This window comes from Xenopus laevis, chromosome 9_10S, assembly GCF_017654675.1.
Source record: "Xenopus laevis strain J_2021 chromosome 9_10S, Xenopus_laevis_v10.1, whole genome shotgun sequence".
Lineage (NCBI taxonomy): Eukaryota > Metazoa > Chordata > Amphibia > Anura > Pipidae > Xenopus > Xenopus laevis.
In genome coordinates this window covers 66019220-66041903 of record NC_054388.1, presented here as the reverse complement: position 1 = coordinate 66041903, position 22684 = coordinate 66019220, and the positions used below count along the sequence as shown (strand labels likewise).

Below are 22684 nucleotides of genomic sequence, written 5' to 3'. Positions count from 1 at the left end.
AAAAATATAAAGACTCCAGTAAACCTAAAAGCAATCCTTATTTTTTTTAAAAAAAATAAATGTTTACATTAATGACCTAAAAAAGGCAGATAATTGTAACAGACATCTGTTGTTCAGACGTCATCATTCCTTGTCTTTGTAACATGATTGAATCTCTTCTCAAAATGCAATCTTGTCTTTTTATCCGCTATTCCAGTACGGGTCACATGTTCTGCACATGGTATTAGCGATGTACTGACACATAACAATGGCCCAGGACACTCTTTTAGAATTGATGGGAATGACGCCACTAAATGTTCTGACCTCTATCATAAAAGGGCTATACTATAATCAAAGACTTCATTTGTGGTGCTCATTCTTGGTGATGGGTTCAGATCAATTTTCCCTCGGAATGAACAGACCTGAGGAGTATAATGGCATTTACTTTGCCTTAATCAATGTAGGATTGGAAAAGATACCAAGTCTATCTAACAGCTAATGCGGCAGTTAATGCTATTCCCAGAGCTGTACTTCAAGGGCAACACACAGTCTGAGCTTTTTTTTTTATGAAGTACTAATGCTTTTAACAAACTATATTTATTTTTACTGCTGAGTTACAAGGCAGATAATGAAGACAAAAAAAAGTCTATTTACACAGATTTTTTTCTACAATCACGTTTCTTTTTTTTTTTTTGGAAACTGGTAAAGTATATTTCAGCTTTAATCTACAATAAAACTGGTAAATCCTTTTATAAAGTTTCTGAGCATATTCAGACCCATGAAGATCAGGCAGTCTCTGGAGTTTCTCCACTGGAGAAAGCAAGAAGTGTGACTTTACTGGGAAACCAACTGCTGAAAAAGGCTTTTCTATAATTAGCTGTTTATTATTGGACAACCACTGATGATATCATACAATAACCATTAGTCAAAAGGCCATGCTCCCAACTTCCCCTAAAGGGATTCTAACACAACAGAAAGACTATGGGTATAGAGAACATAAATATGTGCTTCTGATCATATAGAGAAAATTAAAGTGAATGGAGACACTAAATCTAACATAAAGTACAAAAAATATATTGAATATACAACAAATAACTTCTCTTGCTATTTGCATGTGTATTTGAATATTATGTCAGGCTAAAAGGAGTCTTTATGCATATTATTTTATTATAGCAGCTCACCAGCAAAAGGAGGTTTAAATGATAAAAGTGCATATTGTAGCTGTGACACAGACATTGTGGAAAAGCTTGTTTTATTCTTAGCAGTTGTAGGGAGTTATTTACTAAAAAAAAAATGACAAAAACCTTGTGGTTTTTTAGTATAAAATACGAATTTTTAGTGGAAATTTTTTTTTTCTGGATTTATTATTCCCCGAAGATGGAAAAAGTCAGACTCTGAAAATCCGGCATCTCAAACCTGCTGAGGTTGCATATAAGTCAATGGGAGAAGTCCCAAAGATTTTTTGAGCTGCACTGGGTGCAATAACCTGAAGATTTCGGGGTTTTCAGGCAAAAATGTCCAAAAAATTTCTACTATATACTTGGTTTTTTCCCGCAAACAAAGTTTTCGGAAAAGTGTATTGATAAATAAGGTGAAAATACCTGTGCGGATTTGTCAAGAGTGAGTTTATTGTCATTTCATCCATATACGTTTGTACAGTACACAGTGAAATGAAACAACGGTTCCTCTAGGACCATGGTGCTACACAACACAACATATATGTACCGGACAACAGACAAAAAGTGTAAGTGCAAAAATATGCAACTCCTGCAAGACAGGTCAGCACAGGGCAGGGACAGGACAAAACAGTGCACACTCAGCAGACGTAATATGTTAAGTAAATAATGCTAAACGTCAGACATGATGGGAGTATCATTGTGACATGACAGTAGTAAGAACATGATAAAGAACAAAGTGCAGATATGCTCATAGGGAACAACTGTATCCAATTGCTATTTATTTATACAATGGCAAACTGTGGCTTGTAACGTTGTGGTATATAGTAAGGTCAGATGGAATGTGTGTGTGAGAGAGATCTGTCCGGTCCCTGAGTATTCAGGAGCCTTATGGCTTGGGGGAAGAAACTGTTACATAGTCTGGTAGTGAGGGCCCCAATGCTTTGATACCTTTTTCCAGAAGGCAGGAGTGTGAACAGTGAGTGTGAGGGGTGTGTTGGATCAGCCACAATGCTGGTGGCTTTACGGGTTCAGCGAGTGGTGTAAATGTCCGTGATGGAAGGAAGAGAGACACCTATGATCTTCTCTGCTGTCTTCACTATCCTCTGTAGGGTATTGCGCTCCATGACAGTGCAGTTCCCAGCCCAGACAGTGATACAGCTGCTCAGGATGCTCTCGATAGTCCCTCTGTAGAAGGTTTTGAGTATGGATGGTGGGAGATGGGATTTCCTCAGCTTGTGCAGGAAGAAGAGGCGCTGTTGGGCTTTCTTGGCTAAGCAGCTGGTGTTGTGGGACCAGGTGAGGTTCTCCACCAGGTGGACACCAAAAAATTTGGTGCTTTTGACGATCTCCACATTTGGTCAGAGTTTTTTCAGAAAAAACTGAGATAAATTTGGACTTTGATAAATAACCCCCATAGTGTGTCTCTACTTACAAAGAAAATCCTACTGTCTGATAATCACTGAATTTACATCCATGCCGTACTCATTAAGAACAGTCGACATAACAGCACCAAATAAAAGTAGATCAGACCTAAAAAATGCAAAATGCTGGGCTACTAATTGCAAAATGTAATGCAGCCCCTCTTTCAGAATTTCTAGAATAGATTTTTCACATGAACTGATACCTTTAATATGTAGACCTTAGAAGATGGATGCAACATTGCTCAGGGTGACTTTCTAAGCATTTTTTTTTTTTTTCTATTAACTGCTAAAATAATGAATTTTGCAACAACACACCATCTGCGGCCAGTTCATCTGACTGTATGGTTGGAGAGATACGTTCAGAAGTAATCAGTGAACTGCTCTGATGTTGCTCTGCTCAGGAAAGACATGAAAAAAGTCCTTAGCGGAGCAACATAAAACAGTTTATTCCCATTTAAGCATATATTTCTCTGACAGAAGTCAGAAGAAGAAGAAGGTGGCGCCAGCTTATTGACAGTTTATAAGCAGCTTTATAGCTTTGAAATGGAAGGGGGGTTAATTAATGCAAACTGCAAAAGTGCTTAGAAAAGTGCCCTGAGCAAATGTACATTTATTTTTTTAAGGGTTTACATATTCTTTAATATATAATGTATGTTAGTTACCAAATAACAGAAACATGTTATAATTATATATAAAGGAAAGTTAAAGGAAAACTATACCGTCAAAATAAATATTTACGCAACAGACCATTAATTTGGCTCATGTGACCTAAGATGTTTGGTTTGTTTGGTAAGTTTGTGTGCACTGTGAATCGTAGGATCCCATTGGGCAACCCTTAATGCTTAAAATGGCAAGTGTCTATGCAAGATTACACAATGGTGGAAACTACAAAAATTATATTATGAGAATGGTATTTACATGAAGCAGGGTTGTACATATGAGCGGTTTTATGCAATATATTTTTATACACTGTTCAAGGTATAGTTTCCTTTAACAGACAGTTGAAAAGATTTTTGAATGGAAAACAAAATAATTTTTCACTCCAACTGTGAACAATGGGAGGAACGATAATGATAGCACAAACAATCTTGGAGTTGTAAGATAGGTGTCACAATCAGTAGAAAAAAAGATCCTCTGCTGCAGACAACACTTAGGGTAAGGGCACACCTGGCGATTTGGAGAGAGAGATTTAGTTGCCTGGCGACTAATCTCCCCGAACAGCCTCCCCCTGTCTTCCGCCGCCTATAATGAAAATTCACCTGCAGCATGGCACACGCGTCACATTGTTTCCCGAAGCTGCCTCATGAGGAAACTTCAGGCGACTTCTGAATAAGAAGCACCACGTGTGCCATGCCCTAGGCGACTTTTCTTTATAGCCGGCGGAAGACAGGGAGAAGCCGTATAGGGAGATTAGTCGCCCCAAAGAAGAGGCAATTAGTCGCCTGGTGACTAAATCTCCCAGAATGGCCAAGTGTGCCCTTACCCTTAAGCAGGTAGAACAATTAGCTAAGGCTGCATGATTCCTCATGACAACACCCTGAAAACAACCATAGTAGGTGCTAAAAAGATCCTGAGATAATATGATGACCACCCTGTTGCACCAAATGATGCAACAGAGGAAAACCAAAGAAACACACACATGTATATATTCAATGTGTATACATATGCATATTGTTTTGATTAGTTCTTTGAAGCTTGAATATTTCCTTAACTACTTAGAAAACTGGAGGCACCTTGTGCATTCCATTAATTTATAAATAGTCGGTGATTTATCTGCTCCGAGGGTGGCCCCTGAACTTATTTTCTTTTACCTGTGTTCATTAAACCATTACAGGTATGATCTCTGGATTTGACCTCTACCATCTTATTATTGCTGGTGCCTGATCTGAAACTCAGGGATAATTTAGTAACTATCTTGAGGCACTGAGCTATACTTGAATATTAAACTGCCTAAGTTAAATTGGAATGATGAAGGTCGTAAAAAGGACATGATTTCTGAGTCCTGCAATCTTGATAGTTTATTTGCTTTTTCCTCTAAGACCTTGTGACTTCACTTTATTGAATGACTGATAAAGGACGACTACAGGCGACACAGATAAGCCACTCAAACCACAACTGAATTTCCAGTGCAATGTCACTTTGTACAGATAAGGCATGATCATTATTTCAGCAGACATATCAGTCACATTGGGATTTGGCATTTTTGTTGCTGAGGAACACAATACTCTGGGACACATTTACATACCTTTACACAATAACTGGGGCATTGTTAGAACCTGAATGAGCAAAAGAGAGGTGACATCTCGGAAAAGTATTGGGACTTCTTCCCTCTCCTCTTCGCATCCCCTAAGGTAATAAAAAGAAAATGATTACTTATGATATAAATTAGTATAGTATTAGTATAACGATAATAGCTCAAATTATTTCCAGATTTCTGATTAGATCAGATTACATTATAGGGAAAAAGGATTTTTTTCATGAAATTAAGTCTGGTCCATTATCTAAAAGATGATGATACACTGGTTGATTCCCATATTCAATAGCCATTTTGATAATTTTGCAGACAAGAGGTGACATGGTTGGAGGAGAAACTGAAACAGAGCACGGGAGAATACAATGTTGCAATCCAATTCACTCGCAGCCAATAGCAATCATACTACCAGGAGGATAATGAGTGACATTGCAGGGATTTTAGGTGATCTTGGGTTGCAAGAGAAAATATCTGTCCTTTTTGCTCCATGAACAATGCACACAGAAACAATTTTATACTAAATTCAAAGTCTTGTGATGAGGTGAGCTGTTGTCTACTAAATGAACCAACAGGGAAGCAATAATGATATCTCCCAGAGGCAGCACCCAGTTTATTATTCTTATTAGATCTTGATTTTAACATATAACCTCCATCATGTCAATGAGAAACTCAAACTTGTTTATAAGTAGGTTTTACTTCTTTCATTACATCAGCTGCAAGGATGATATAAATTAACATGTAAATTATCATCACTTTCTATTGGTGAAACAATGCTCTAGGGTGCAAACTGCCAATACAAGGCCTTACCCAAGTTGAATGTTTTCTATATCTTCAACTGATTTAGGAAACTTTGCCTTAAATCTTCATTAAATTACAATGGTGGGATGAAGAACTTCTATTAGGCAAAATGTGAGAAAAACAGTAAACCTGGGTTGAAAATTGTAGATCAAATGCAAACCTTCAGTGTATCTGCCAGCTTCACTATAAGGGGCATTTACTACAACATCAGCAGAGCACCCCTTAGTCCTCAAGCACTTCCTTGTGGGAGAATGGCTGCATTCTGCTCCTTGCACATGATCGTTAAGAGGCCTCCCACCACTCAGGAATACAGATCTTCCAAATGCAGATAGTGCTGTATTTATGGTGACCACAGTTCTCTGTGCTCTGAAAACAGTGTTTAGAGACCTGCAGCAATTTTTCAAGGGGGAGGCAGTGTGCAAATATATGGAAAGAACATTCTGTGTTAAGCATTCCCCTTCCCCAGTTCTAGATTATCCCATGTTGTTGTTGTTGTTGTCTTTTATTTATACAGTACCAATACAATATACATTGTATTGGTACTGTATAAATAAAGGATAACAATAACAGCAACATGGGATAATCTAGAACTGGGGAAGGGGAATGTTTTTGTGTTAATATAAAAAGCAACTTCATTCATGTATTGCAAGCATATGGCTTGCAAATATTCAAGCCATACACTACATTCCAGTCCATAATACTAAATGCCACTGCAATATTTAATGCAAATCTTCACATCTAAATTCCCCATGGGCCTCATATTTTTATGACAGACATATTATCAGTATTTGAAAAGCACCTTTGTCTACACGTAGGGATGCACCAAATCCACTATTTTGGATTCGACCGAACCCCTGAATCCTTCGCGAAAGATTCGGGTGAATATCGAACCAAATCCTAATTTGCATATGCAAATTAGGGGTTGGAAGGGGAAAACATTTTTACTTCACGCAATTTCCCTCCCCGGCCCTAATTTGCATATGCAAATTAGGGTTCGGATTTGGTTCGGCCAAATCCGAATCCTGCTGAAAAAGGCCGAATCCCGAACCGAATCCTTATCAGAAAGGTCCACCCAAATATACCAGTAAACCCTCAAAGTAATGCTGCTCCTCTCCCCCCCTTCTCTGCTGTAATCTGAGCCCAGAGCTATACGTGAGCAGGGAGAGACTCAGGCAGGAAGTGATGTCACACCAAGCTAATACTGCAGCTGCTATCCTAAATAAACAGAGAGCTTCTAGAGCTTTTTACTCAGGTATGGTAAAACATTCTACAGAATAAATATAGTATTCTAGCTTGCACTTTTGCATCTAATCTATTGGCAATAAAATTCCTAGAATGCGTAGCTTTCCTTCTCCTATAAACATAGAAACACTGGCAGCTAAAATAAAGAGTACATCCTGTAAATCAACGGTATACTTAGTTATTAAGACCTGATTTGAAACTGGCAAAATGCCTAAACAAACAAAGTGTTAATTGAAACACCAAGCCCACAGTACTCAGGAGAATGGAGCACCACCAACTGGGTCAGTAATTGCAATCACAGTAGCAGGCTCAATGCGTACAGACTTGAACAGCCCCTCGGAGAGTTAGAAATTCATGAGCAAGCAAATAAGGCACTCTCAAGCGGTATACTCTGTTAGCTGAACAGTACACGCACACTGCATGGATTTAAATGACAAACAAAGGCAAAAAGGAAAAACAGGAATAGTAGCTGAAGACTTCTGTGATATGGGGGTAAGCATATTAATAATATTATTAACGTATTTATTGAACACCAACAAATTCCACAATGCTTTATAACAGCAAGGTGTATAAATCAAGCAAACAAACTGCATACAAATACTGACCTAAAAGGTCCTGCTCCTTAGCCCATAGAGAATTAAAAAGAATGTGGAATTCACATTCAATTTTAGATGTAATCGATTACATTTTTTAGATTGGAAAGTTTATATTAAAGATGGTGAAACAACATTTTAACTAGCAGTAACTGTCAACTGTTGCTAGAAAACATATCCTGCGGCCAGCAAGAGTACTTACTGCTCTGAACTTGAGGAATTATAGAGCTGGTGTTCAGCATCCAAACAGGGTTTTCTAGTATAAAGTCTTGTGCAGAGAAGAACATTTGCTTCCCCAAGGACCAACAACCTAAAATATTGTCCATTCTGGCTAGCTTTTTTAAAAAATTATTGTATTAGGTTTTATAAGTATTAAAGCGTTTATATATGTCTGTTGAATGCAACACTTCTACGCTGAAATTCGTGGACATCAGAAACTTTTTAAATAAAACCAATTACAACATTTGTATAACACATTTACTATTTCAGAAATACTATGGAATTCGTAGGTGTTTGCACCTATACTCTACAATATCCCAAAATTCTACCTCTATATCCAAATGTAAAACAAGATGGTACTCAAGCAGCATCCTATATGGGCCCCTGAAAACGGACAAAAACTTGGCAAAATAAAGAATCCTTAAGTGAAACAAACAGATCCCTTTATTTTGTGTCTTTCCTGTAAATCTGCAATTAAGAATGTCTGTTTTTAAATGTCAACTATACCATTTATAGCAGTGCTGTATAACTGGTGGCCCATGCCCCCCCCCAGTTGTGGCCCTTCATTGAAGTCTGTCTTCTGATTGTTTACATTTGAGTAAATTCAAAAGGTATCAGAACTGAGATTAACTGGCACCTGCATTGTTCACACCTCAGATTCAGGCTGGAAAAACCCTACCTTGTTCACACCTGTAATCCCATATAATACACAAGAGCCATAAATATCCTGTAAATTATATCCTTATAAACGGTGAGTTCTGATGTCATCAGTTATAAATGGTGAGTTCTGATGTCATTTCTGTCACATGACTCACTGAAATTTGTGTATTATAATAAATAAAGTACCCCCAATTGCAAAATATGAGGATAGTAGAAGTTACCTCGGAGTTCCATGACCTGTATAAAAACACTCGGCCTTCGGCCTCGTACTTTTATATGGTCATGAAACTCCTCGGTAACTTGTAATATCCTTATATTTTACAAGAGGGGGTACTTTATTCACTATATATTGTTCACACCTCTAAGACGCTGAATTGAGCACACACACCTCATACGGTCAGTACCCACACTGTTCATCAGACAAAATGTAGGAGCAGCACTAGCATTGTGTTACTGTACAGACTAAAGTATATACTGTTCATCTTAGAGTTGTCTTGATAGGCTTGATAGGTCTTGATATCTCTGCTTGCCCAATGCTGCATGTGTGTGCCATGCTCTGCCTGTCCAATGCTGCCTGTATGTACCATACTCTGCATACTCTACATTGTCTGTGTGTAATACTCTGCCTGCTCTATGCTCCCTGTGTGTGCCATACTCTGTCTGTCCAATGCTGCATGTGAATGCCCTATTCTGCCTGCCCTACCTTGCCTGTACATGCCCTACTCTGCCTGTCATACTCTGCCTGTCCTATGCTCCCTGTGTGTGCCATACTCTGCCTGCCCAATGCTGCCTGTGCATGCCCTACTCTGCCTGCCCTACCTTGCCTGTGTGTGCCATACACTGCCTGCCCAATGCTGCCTGTGTGTGCCATACTCTGCCTGTCCAATGTTGCCTGTGTATGCCATACTCTGCCTGCCCTACCTTGCCAGTGTTTGTCATACTCTGCCTGCTCTATGCTCCATGTGTGTGCCATACTCTGCCTGTCCAATGCTGCCTGTGCATGCCCTACTCTGCCTGCCCTACCTTGCCTGTACATACCCTACTCTGCCTGTCCTACTCTGACTTTGTGTGCCATACTCTGCCTGTCCTATGCTCCCTGTGTGTGCCATACTCTGCCTGTCTAATGCTGCCTGTGCATGCCCTACACTGCCTGCCCTACCTTGTCTGTGTGTGCCATACTCTGCCTGTCCAATGCTGCCTGTGCATGCCCTACTCTGTCTGCCCTACCTTGCCTGTACATGCCCTACGCTGCCTGTCATACTCTGCCTGTGTGTGCTATACTCTGGCATGCCCTACTCTGCCTGCCCTACCTTGTCTGTGTGTGCCATACTCTGCCTGTCCAATGCTGCCTGTGTGTGCGATACTGTGCCTGTCCAATGTTGCCTGTGTATGCCATACTCTGCCTGCCCTACCTTGCCAGTGTGTGTCATACTCTGCCTGCTCTATGCTCCATGTGTGTGCCATACTCTGCCTGTCCAATGCTGCCTGTGCATGCCCTACTCTGCCTGCCCTACCTTGCCTGTACATACCCTACTCTGCCTGTCCTACTCTGACTTTGTGTGCCATACTCTGCCTGTCCTATGCTCCCTGTGTGTGCCATACTCTGCCTGTCTAATGCTGCCTGTGCATGCCCTACACTGCCTGCCCTACCTTGTCTGTGTGTGCCATACTCTGCCTGTCCAATGCTGCCTGTGCATGCCCTACTCTGTCTGCCCTACCTTGCCTGTACATGCCCTACGCTGCCTGTCATACTCTGCCTGTGTGTGCTATACTCTGGCATGCCCTACTCTGCCTGCCCTACCTTGTCTGTGTGTGCCATACTCTGCCTGTCCAATGCTGCCTGTGTGTGCGATACTGTGCCTGTCCAATGTTGCCTGTGTATGCCATACTCTGCCTGCCCTACCTTGCCAGTGTGTGTCATACTCTGCCTGCTCTATGCTCCATGTGTGTGCCATACTCTGCCTGTCCAATGCTGCCTGTGCATGGCCTACTCTGCCTGCCTTACCTTGCCTGTACATGCCCTACTCTGCCTGTGTGTGCCATACTCTGCCTATTTAAGAGTATGTCTTTATATGACAAACTTTTTTCAAATACGAGTAACAGAAAATGGCAGTGCCATGCCCATAAGCTCTAGGGTAGCAGGTAAGTGACCTCAGGGGCCCCATCAGTGATTTTACTTTTCCCTTATACTGATAAATAGTAATATGTGACTTACATAATGCCAGGGAGACTAGAGCCTAGCAGTCCACAAGGTGATGTGCGCTTGTCACTAGGCTACGGTCACTGCCTTAAATGGAACTTACCATGTCAGAGGCAGCTAGTTTTTGTCACAGTCTATAGGGAAAGAAACAATGCCAGCACAAGAAAACCCTTGCTCTAAACAAAATCATACTATATGTTACTGTTTCCTAGTGCATAATTGATGGCTACCTCATAGCAAACACTAAAAAGTACTTCTAGCCATCTCTAAGTAGCAGCTATTTATCTTTCTAGTGACACATCTAACTATACCTGTCTCTTTTAGATAAATATAGACATACAGACATTAGTCATACATTACAGTCACAACTTACTCTTATTATCTTGCTATCCATTGCTGCAATATACATATATTATACCCTAATTAATATTCACAGAGAAGTCAGAGGGGAATGCAATAAGACAATCAGCTCATGGTCAATTTTAGAAGAAAACATGACTTGGTGGCAGTATATATATATATATATATATATATATATATATATATATATATATATATATATTTAAATATTTTTTTTTACTAAGGCAAGTCTCTGCTGCATTTTGATTTACAACATACTGTGTACATGATTTGCCTCATAATTTGCTCAGCCACCACACTTGTCAAAATATGTACATGTTCTGTGTACAGCAGCCATATGGTCATTGACAAGAGTAATAATGTGACAGAAAAGATAGATGCTTCGTTCTGAAGCATCAGGAACGTGTTTCAGTTTCTGGTTTGCCAACATTTCTTTTCCTACCCATCCAAGTTAAAAAAAGTGAAATATCTATATGTGCTCAAAAAGCTTGCTTCCCCCCTCCTCCCCCAAACACTTTTATCTTTATTTTTTGGCTTGGTTGGAAGAGACTGTTTCAGGTAGTCAAGTGACTTCTTCTACATAATAATAATTTAGATGATTTACCGCAGAGCTATTCAGTATTGGAAAGAATGGAGCATTCTCTTGCAACACAAAAGAAAGATAAAACTTTTGAAGTGAATTAGAAAGGATTTAGAAAATCACATTAGAACTAAATACAATGATGCTGCTCTTAAAGAAATGAAATCGCCTGGACCCTGCCGGTGCACCCTCACACCATGAGTGGATAATGAAAAAGCAAAACATAATCAGGGGTTCCCTGCACTTGCCCCTCTCCCCAATTGCAGTAATGACAACACATACCATGTCCCAATTTTGCTATACTTCTCGTAATGGACAAACAAGCACAGATGAAGCTGATATGGTCCTTGTTTCAAGGGTGCATGCTCCTAGTTGTTGATCGAATCAAACAGTCAGTCAAGGCGGTGCATTATCAGTGTCAATACAGATATTATCACTAATATATTGGATGGAACTCTTTCTCATTGCTAAACTAAATTCATACACAGAGTGCAAAACTTACAGAGAAGGTTTTTTCTGTATGATTTGGGTTAACTTTTTCTAGGAGTTGTATTCGGGATCAATGCTGTATAACCGCATGTGCATCGCTAAAACATGAAATAGCTGAGCTGCAAAAAGAAATCAGATATAAGTAGTTGCAATGGCAGAATTAATCTAAAATGCAATAATATCTAAATATGCATATTATATGCTTTATATAAATGCTTTTCTAACACTTTTCTAACACTTCTAATTAAACAGACATATTTCATAAGTTTCTGAATCAATAATCAGATAAATGAAAATTTGTGCATAGTTTTTCAGTACAGGACCACCAAAGTATGCATTTCATACATGATTCAGGCGTTTTTTTTTTTTGTTTTTTTTTTAACGAAGTAAGTCCTAATTAGAAGAAAGTGCAAGTTGGCAATCTAACATAAGGCATGCAGTGACAAACTAAAGGGTAAATATCACAGCAATTCCTATGGATATGGCTTATATGTTGCTGCAAGAAACTGCAAAAGAATGGCTCAGTAAAAAGGCAACTCCACATGAAAAATTATTGGTTTATTGCTCAAATCAAATGAAGGTAGAAAGTGTAGTCATTACAATGGAAAGGACTTGCAGACAGTGGCAATACACTGAAGGCAGAATGTCTCAGTACAAAAAGGCAACTCCACATAGTAATATACTGTATAAATGGTTCATTCTGCAGCTTATCAGCTACAACTACATAATGTATTTCATGCCTACACAGGAACAGTGAAAGGCAAGTCAATAAATGCATTAAGCAGATGTAGGTGATGATCTGAGGAGTGAACCAGCTGAACCCTACTTTGTTACTTGTAAGCGACTGCCTGATTGGGACCCCATTAAGTGAGGGGTTGCAGCATAGGAATGAGACACGGAAGCAATGAGAAAGAGTTCTATGGCACAGCCAACAGTTAAACACAAGGGTGATTATCAGAAGAATGCACATTATTCAGCACTGTGTATATCCCTGTTTATTTACAAGGCAAACACACATTTTGCTTATAAAAGTCTAGTAATTATGGTACATGTATTGTACCCGTTATCCATAACGCTCGTGACCTGGGGTTTTCCGGAAATTGGATTTTTCCGTAATTTGGATCTTCATACCTTAAAGGGGAACCCCGTAACTAATAAAAACCCTTACTCTCCATAGTTCCCTCTCCCTGCTGGCCTCACCACAGGTGTCAACACCTGTAAATGCCCCATTTAATTACTCCTCGTTGCAGATTCAGCGCTACGGAGCTCAGGGGCGTCATCTTCGGTAAGCGCCGTATCGGTTTAGGGGCATTAACAGGTGTTAACATCTGTGCAGGGGGGGGACTATGGAGGGTAGGGGATAGCGGTTTTTATTAGTTGGGGGGGGTTGAATTCTCCTTTAAGACTACTAGAAAATCATGTATACATTAAATACACCCAATAAGCTGGTACTTCTTCCAGTAAGGATTAGTTCTATCTTGGTTTGAATCAAGTGCATGGTACTGTTTTATTATTACAGAGAAAAAGGAAATCATTTTTTAAAATTTGGATTATTTTATTATAGTGAAGTCTATGGGAAACAGACTTTCCTTAATTTGAATCTTTCTGGATAACGGGTTTCTGGATAACGGATCCCATACCTAATATATATTGGTTATACAACTATAGTCAATCGCAAATCTACAATAAACCTCATATACGTTTATGAGCACAAGTTCAAGGCATTAAAATGAATGCAAAAGTGTGCATGTGTCGATGCCATTCACAAAGGAACTTGTTCCCATTCATCCTTCTAACAATTTGCCATCTCGCCTGCTAATCACGTACAGGTATGGGATCCGTTATCCGAAAAAGATCCAAATTACGAAAGGCCATCACTCATAGACTCCATTTTATCCGAATAATTCAAACTTTTACAAATAATTTCCTTTTTATCTGGAATAATAACACATTGCCTTGTACTTGATCCAAAAAAAAAATCTGTTATCCAAAAACCCCCAAATCCCAAGCATTCAGGATAACAGGTCCCATATACATCTGTGGACACAAAGAAACCCTGGTACAAATCCTGTGGAAATTGCTTCAGTAATGACTTGCAAACATAATGTACTGCTACTTCGAACATAAATTGTGATGGGTGCAACTTAGTGGGACAGGGGACAGAGAGCTCACTGATATGGAAAAAATTACATTTTTGGAAGAAAGAGCGTTATTCTGAAGAAGAGAACAATAAAATAAAAATAGAAAACAATATCAATTTTTCTAAGATTTATTTACAATATACATTTACACTATGCATAATCTAGTCATCCATGTTGTCCCCATACAGACAATGCAATTAGGAAACATGGTCTGACTGATTTTAAACGACTAATCAGCTCTCCTAATTATAAATGTAATTATAATGATTTCCATACTACAAGCAGATACATATGGATCTGCTTTTTTTTCCCCCATTATAGGTATGGGATCCATCATCCGTAAAACTGTCATCCAGAAATCTCTGAATTATGGAAAGGCCACGTCCCACAGACACTATTTTATCCAAATAATCCACATTTTTTAAAAACAATTTCCTTTTTCTTTGTGATAATAAAAAAGTACCTTGTACATGATCCAAACTAAGAAACTGCATAATTAATATTTATTAAAAGCTGACACAGCCTATTCAAATTATCCAATCAATTATGGAAAGATCCGTTATCCAGGAAGCCCCAACCATTCTGGATAACAGGTCCCGTACCTGTATATTGGTCTACTGAACAAAAAAAAAAAAAAGATATGAAATTATTTAAGGCCTAGCTTGACGAAGAATATCTCAAGCCATGCACCCAAACCATATGATTATGAGTACAATACCATCTAATTTAACCAATATTAGCCCATATCCACTGGTATGAAAGCACATTCCAGAGATTTTCAAGACACTTTTTTGGAGACTGGTTCTAAAATGATGCATACTATTCTAGTATGTCTTGATGGGAACATCACTCATGTTTGTTAGCTACTATATACCAAATGAATGAGAAACACTGAAGCTAAAATTACCTCTTGAGTTAAAATTGCATCTAAAGGTCAAATGTCCCCTGAGTGCAGGATGCAGACACTGCACCCAGAAGCAATCTATTATTATTATTCTGTATCTCTCAGGGAATTCACATTATTTTATGTTCTGTAAATTCGCTAAGGGGCCGATTCATCAAGGGTCGAATATCGAGGGTTAATTAACCCTCGATATTCGACTAGGAATTGAAATCCTTTGACTTCGAATATCGAAGTCGAAGGATTTAGCGCAAATTCTGCGATCGAACGATCGAAGGATTATTCCTTCGATCGAACGATTAAATCCTTCGAATCGAACGATTCGAAGTATTTAAATCCAACGATCGAAGGAATATCCTTCGATCAAAAAAACTTAGGCAAGCCTATGGGGACCTTCCCCATAGGCTAACATTGACTTCGGTAGCTTTTATCTGCCGAACTAGGGGGTCGAAGTTTTTTTTAAAGAGACAGTACTTCGACTATCGAATGGTCGAACGATTTTTACTACGAATCCTTCGATTCGAAGGTCATAGTCGAAGGTCGAAGTAGCCAAAAAAAACCTTCGAAATTCGAAGTTTTTTTACTTCGAATCCTTCACTCGAATTTAGTGAATCGGCCCCTAAATGTTGGCTTTATGTCTGTGCAAAAAGATTAACACTGCCCCCTTGTAAATGGCTTCCTTTTGCAACATGTTACCATGTATATTGTCAGCATTTTGTAACATCTGGCAGAAAGTCACATAGAGATAGAGATTTGTTAATGAAATATTCTAAATGTTTCTGAAATCTGGTGTTTTATGTATTCTAAAACCTGTGGCAAGGTTGGTGTTTTGAACAGTGGATTCCTCTTAGGAGAACCATGAACATCACCCTTCCCTACATACAATAATAACCATTCAAATGTGTGGGAGATGCAGCAGACTTGCCAAATAACCCCCATCTTACAGCACAAGGCCCCACTGATTCAAAAGGGAAGTGGGTGAGGACAGGCAAGGGCTTGGTACACCATTTAGATCTTAGATGTTTTTAAGTTGATACTGTATGATAAGCAAATGTGGAAAATCAGAAAACAAGCTCAAAGGATAATTATAGGAAGCAAATAACCGTTACACCTAAATCTCAGTCTAATCCAGTGATCCCCACCCTGTGGCTCGTGAGCAACATGTTGTTTACCAAACCTCTCAGTGGACTCCCAGTCGCCTAAAAGCAGATGCTTATTTTTTTTATTCCTGAAACTTGAAGACAAGTTTGTGTAAAAAGCAGGTGCACTGCCAAACAGGGCCTCCTGTAGGTTGCCAGTACACACATGGGCTGCCAAATAGCCAATCGCTTATTTTGTATCACCCTGTAACATTTTTTATGCTTGAGTTGCTCCCCTATTCTTTTTACATCTGAATGCTGCTTACAGGTAAAAAATAAATTTTGGGGACCTCTACCCTAATCCTTCAATCTGGGCTTCCAGGAGATCTAGAGAAGCAAACAAGCATTCTGCACAAATCTGACCACCAGGATGGTACCTTCCCCAATACTTCTGGTCTCCCAAATAGGACCAGCCCCTTGGCTTGCACCTGAAGAAGGGGTTCTGACCCCGAAAGCTTGTGCACTCAATAAATCTGCATATGAATTAAGGCATTGCCTGGACATTTTTGGTGTGCTCCTTCCCACTTCACATATCTGTATAATATTTGGCTTGGAGGCTGCCAGGGATACGGATGCACCCAGCAAGCAAGTAAGTGGTGTGCGGCTAAACACTATTGTTGATTGGCTTTAAGTATCCCACCAATTGAAGCAAGTATGTGTTGTTGGTAGTGAAAAAAACGAATCGTTCACAAAGTCATACTGCCTCACTCTTTAAGAGGCTGCCGCTGGCAGGTCTATCAATCATTCTTAATTTACATTTCCCCAGAGCAGTAAACCCTTCCAGCTCAATCTACTAAAACAGTACTTGACCTATTTGTTCTGACTGTTTTCTCCGATACCCTCTCCTGTAAAAAGCACACCGGAGACATCACATCCCATTTAAAGCAATATCTAATCAACAAAGTTAACAATTCTTACAAGGCGACTATGGAGTGCTGTGCTTAATCACAGTAAAGACATCTCATTACCACTGCTGTGAAACATACAGAAGAGGAGTGTCTTTAACAAGTGTTTTAATTGACTTAATAAAGACACTGCTTCCAAAAAACGTGACTGAAAATGAATTCTATAAAACGGTTTGCTGGTTATATATTTATTTACACCCTGAGGGCCTAAATAAACATGAAAGGTTTTTTTTTTTGCAGTCACCTATTTGACAACCAATTTGTAGTGGTTGGCAAATGGGTGAAACAATGAGGACACGAGGACAGAATTATGTTGTTTACAGAAATCAAATACTGCAATTCCTATTTACTTTATAAATGCTTTACAGAATAGTTGTTACACCGGTGGTTGAAGTGCTTCCCCCGTGTATATGACATTACAGATTTAAACACTTGGGGGCTTATGGCTTAACTAGGCTTTCATGTACTTTGAAATATTTCTGATTTATTTTTGAAACCTTATGTCAGAAAGATTGTCCTCTGCATTTTTTTTGTGTGCAGCTATTTTTACATAAGTCAGAAAATAAATAAATAAAAAGCAAGTAATCGATGTATTAACATAGCTTGAGTTTTTGCAGCTTATGCCACCAGTTTCTGAAGGAATGTTTTAATCCTTTCGTTTTTTCAGTGAAAAAAAAAAGGTAATTTAAAATTGATAATGCTCGGGCTTAGCACTCCATCTGGTTTGTGCTGATAAGGGCAGCTGTCTGAGGGGAATTTTCTGCTTCTATGGCAATCTTCAATGCACTTACATAACTTCTCCCAGCAATGGAAATAGTGTGTAGACAAAAGTATTGAGCAAAAAGAGACAATTGTAAATAATATTCTCTTTACATGTGCAAAAAATTTTTTCTTATTGACTTTGTCATGGCAACAGCACAATAAGGTGTAGAGTCCGTTCACCAAAGTGAAAGATTAACTAATTATTTGCACACTGCAAACCCTTGCAAGACTACCCACCTCCTCTCAATCGCCTTAGTATGCAAAATTAATAAAGAGGAGCATATGCATCACCTTTATACAGAACTAGACCGCCACAAAATTTGCAACCAGGTTCCAAAACCCCTCCACAAGACAGTATCAGCATTCTGCATGCCACTCAAGCAATGCAAGTCAGCAGCATCAAGGGCAAATAAGGTCTTAAGCTGTATTAAAAGGGGCATAGAGTCACGGGAGGAGGGGGTCGTTCTTCCACTGTATAGAGCACTGGTAAGGCCCCATCTAGAATATGTTGTATGGGTTTGGTTTCCAGCGCTCAAACAGGGCATTATTGAATTAGAGAGGGTCCAGAGAAGGGCAACTAAGCTGGTGAAAGGTATGGAAAATCTTAGCTATGAGGAAAGACTGGCCAAATTGGGGATGTTCATGCTGCACTAACCACTGAGATAAAAACATAACATTTACCCGTAAGGATTCCATATACGATTTATGGCAGTCAATATGAGTATGGCCACAGGTCTGAACATAGACGCCACCTTCCCAACCGACTGATACTGACTGAAGACAGGAGCTCTTAAAGAAAACAAAGAAATATATATTATCCATAGACCAATAATGAGATAGATATAGATACACCCACATAAAATACATATAATTTCTAATGCATTGTAGGTTTAAGAAGTGGCGTGTTACCTTGAGAGTCATATAATAAAAGAAACGTGTGTGCACAGCATACAGCATTTGGAAGCATATATACTGTAGAAACATCTACTGTACTGTATATACTGTACGAGCAGATACTGTTTATATAACCTTGTCAAAAGGATCCTTTGATTGAATACCTAAAATGATGCCATTAATTTAGACTTCACTAGGTACTGGAGTTCAAATGGCAATGTTTGGTGTAAATTACACGGTTGCACCAGTGACGGAACTACCAGGGGTACGATCGCACCCGGGTCCGCACACTCTCGGGCCTCCTGAAAGCTACACTGGAGAAAAGGATTATCAGTCTCTGCAAAGCACTGCACTAACAGCATTACATAAAAAGCAATAATAAAATAGTACATCACCTTCATAAATACGGTTTGGAACGTACTGAAAACTTCCCAAACTCACGGCATTCCTACTATTGTCAGTGTAAAAACTGCATAAAACAAAAAGCATAATAAAAATAGAATTTTTCTGGTGACTAAACTTTAGGATTCAGTGGCTCACAGTTTTAAACGGTACCAAATAAAAAAAAAATCACTGCTGACACTCCCAAACAATTTAGCAACCAGCAAGAGCAAATCAAATGTTAACAGCGTGTGGGCGACTTTCAGCTGCTTACACATCAGCCACGCTGCAGGAGTCTGCCTCTCTCTCTCTTAAAGAAGCTGCTTGTGGTGCACTTTTTGGGTTAATATCCAATCAGTGAGTAGTTGCTATCCCTGAGAATAAATAAGCTGCCCAGCTGAGGATAAGAATGTTTTCAGAGTTCCACAAGCAGTACTGAATGTACTACACAGTATAATTTTATTAGCCGGAACTGACAAGAAGAATAAGGAAAAACCCTACCATTTTTAAGGCTTATATTTCGACACCTGCTTATAAACCCAGCCTTGTGTGGCACTAGACTTAATTCACAAAAACATTCAATATTTAATAACATATACTCTTGTTTGCTTAAATGTTAAATAAATAACTGAACATAAGACGTACAATTTTATGCTTAGAACCAAAAACTGTTCTTGCATAATGAAAGAAAGTTAAATTCTAAGCAACTTCTAATATACATTCATTAGCAATTTCAATGGTTTTGAAGTTATTTTTAAATGTAATTTCAACTGGACTTGCTTTATTTATTTATTTTTTTCATGTCCAGTTGATTTGACTATTATTATTTCAAGAGTCATAGCCAGGAGAGCAGAGAATATAAACAGAAAAATACGGTTTTCAATTGAAATTTAAAAAACTATGTTAAAATTGCCAAATGATTAAATATTGTATTGGGTGAGAAATAAAGAAATAAAAATAGAAGCACAGGCATAGAAAATTGGCAAATACAAACAGGAATAGACATCATTAAGAAAAGTGCCTTGTTTTAATTAAACTTGTAAATCCTTAAGAAATGCTCCTCAGCAACTCATACACATTAATTTAATGGAGTGTCACATATAATAAGCTACTACTGACTGGAGTTAATATTCAAGCAGCCAACCTGTAATGGGTCCCTTCAGAATGTAGTATCTCACATATTTTATATATATATATATATATAATTTTTATATAGACTGTTTATTATTTGTGGTTTTTGTGTTATTTAGCATTTTATTCAGCAGCGATCTACTTTGCATTTTCAGCAATCTGGTTGCTAGTGTCCAAATTACCCTGGCAACCATGCATTGATCCGAACAAGAGACTGGGACATGAATAGGAGAGGCCATGAACAGAAAGATGAGTAATAACAATACTTCTGTAACCTTATAGAGCATTTGTCTTTTTAGATGGGGTCAATGACCCCCATTTGAAAGCTGGAAAGACTCAGAAAAAGAAGGAAAATAATTCAAAAACTACGAAAGATAAATAAGAAAGATTAATGGAAAACTTGTTTAGAATTGGCCATTCTATAACATACTAAAAGTTAACTTAAAGGTGAACCACTCATTTAATAGACAAGGTGCAAATGCTCTGTCCCATAAGGTGAATCAATATCATACACCTATATTATCAGTGGCAGGTTTACAGTTGCACAGTGATGATCATACACAACCAGCGCCATATGTGAGTAATTGTATATGTGTGGCTCATGCTTCATCACTTCCATGTGTCACATACAGGAAAATACATCTGGGGGTACAAATGATCTATTTTCTTGTGACAGCAGAGGTTAAATACAGCTATTTGGAGATTACACCAGCTACCTTAGGGTAAAAATAGACACGATACAAAGCAATATGTTATCTGAAGGTTATATTCATACCCCCTACAAAAATAAACAGAAAAAACACAAATCTGCTGTCACACTGTGTTGAAATCTTTTCTGAGCCAAAGAATATCTATTTAGTTAGGCGGTGTGTGTTTTGTATTGTTTATATAACAGAATGGACCAACTGAACTATATGTAAAACATTACCATATTATTAAAGTAACAAGGGACAGTTAAGGGGTAGATTTACTAAGGTTCGAGTGAATTTTCGAAGTACAAAAAGTGCGAAAAAGTTCGAATTTCGAAGTACTTATTTGGATACAACAATCGAATAGGATACTACGACTTCGAATTTACTTACGGAGTAAAAATCGTTCAAATATTCGACCATTTCATAATCGAAGTACTGTCTCTTTAAAAAAACTTCGACTTCGATACTTCGCAAAATTAAACCTGCCGAATTGCTATGTTAGCCTATGGGGACCTTTCTAAAACTTTTTCTAAGTCTTTACACGTCGAATAAAAATCCTTCCATCGTACTCTAAAATCATTTGAATCGTTCGATCCAAACGATTTAATTGTTCGATCGAACGATTTTTATTCAATGGTAGGATTGCCAAATTCGGTGAAAAAACTTCGAATTCGATATTCGAATTTAAAGTTTTTCATTTCTTAAGGGCAGTGGCTCCTAAACTGTGGGGGCTGGAGAAGAGGGAGGGGGACTCCGTCTGAAGACCAGTTAGGTCAAGGGCACACCATGAGATCTCTGAAAAGAATACACCGGATACAAATGAAAACCCAGACTGAATGTGAATTAAGTTGATTTATTCTATGAACTATTGATGACCTGCCCATAAACCAAAGTTTTCCTATATCTGTAAACATGTGTATGCTGGCCCAAAATGTGCAAGACCCATGAGCTGAACAGTTGGGCTGAACAGGCCCAACTTAATCCTTGGAAATATTTGGAAGCTTAGTTATAACTACTTACATCTTTAAAGTATCTCTGTAATATTGTAAGTTTGACATCATTAGCTGCAGCACATGTGCCCTCTTGGTATATTTGCTCCTCTTCTGTGGTCGGTAGTTTCTACAGCCCGCACATTTATATCTACCATTAAACTAGCTGGATGAACGGAGAGTAAAATAATTATGTATAAAAGATAAAAGATTAGCTGGTTTATATTAACGCTCAAAAGGCTATGGCATAACTCATAATATTCTGATCTGTAAATATAATGTTAAAGGATGTGTGTAATTCTCAGAATAAGCCATTATTAAAAAAATATATAAAAAAAAGTAGCGCTAATTGTGTTGATCACTGCCAACTTAAGGGGAACTAAGTCTAAAATAGAATAATGCTAGAAATGCTGTATTTTGTATACTAAACATAAACATGAACTTACTGCACCAGAAGCCTAACTTCTTTGCAAGACCAAGACTATGCACATGCTCAGTTTGGTCTGGGCTGCTTAGGGATCGTCATAAATTATCAAAACAGCACAAGTCAGATAATATCTGTCAGAAGCCGCTACAGCAAGACTGATTAATAATCACAATATGCAGTTTGCACTGGATCCTGTGTTGTCATGTAATCTAACATGGATTATATAGTTTTTGTATTGTTTAATACAAACTGTCTCTAACTCTGCAGAACCAGTGGCTGCAGCAAAATAATCCTTCACTGAGAATCCCACTTTATCGGTTTAAATCTGGCTCCATGATCTGTGCCCCTGCCA

General features: G+C 38.5%; 1 long non-coding RNA gene across 1 annotated transcript in view; it reads right to left on the bottom strand.

Moving 5' to 3' along the window:
* The window catches only part of LOC121399159, a 47629-nt gene that overhangs the window by 5751 nt on the left and 19194 nt on the right, over positions 1–22684 (bottom strand). Inside the window, exons 2-3 of the long non-coding RNA XR_005964785.1 lie at positions 18500–18607; positions 4824–4924 (exon numbers count right to left, since the gene is read on the bottom strand). This is a non-coding gene — a long non-coding RNA (uncharacterized LOC121399159). The remainder of the gene's footprint in view (positions 1–4823; positions 4925–18499; positions 18608–22684) is intronic.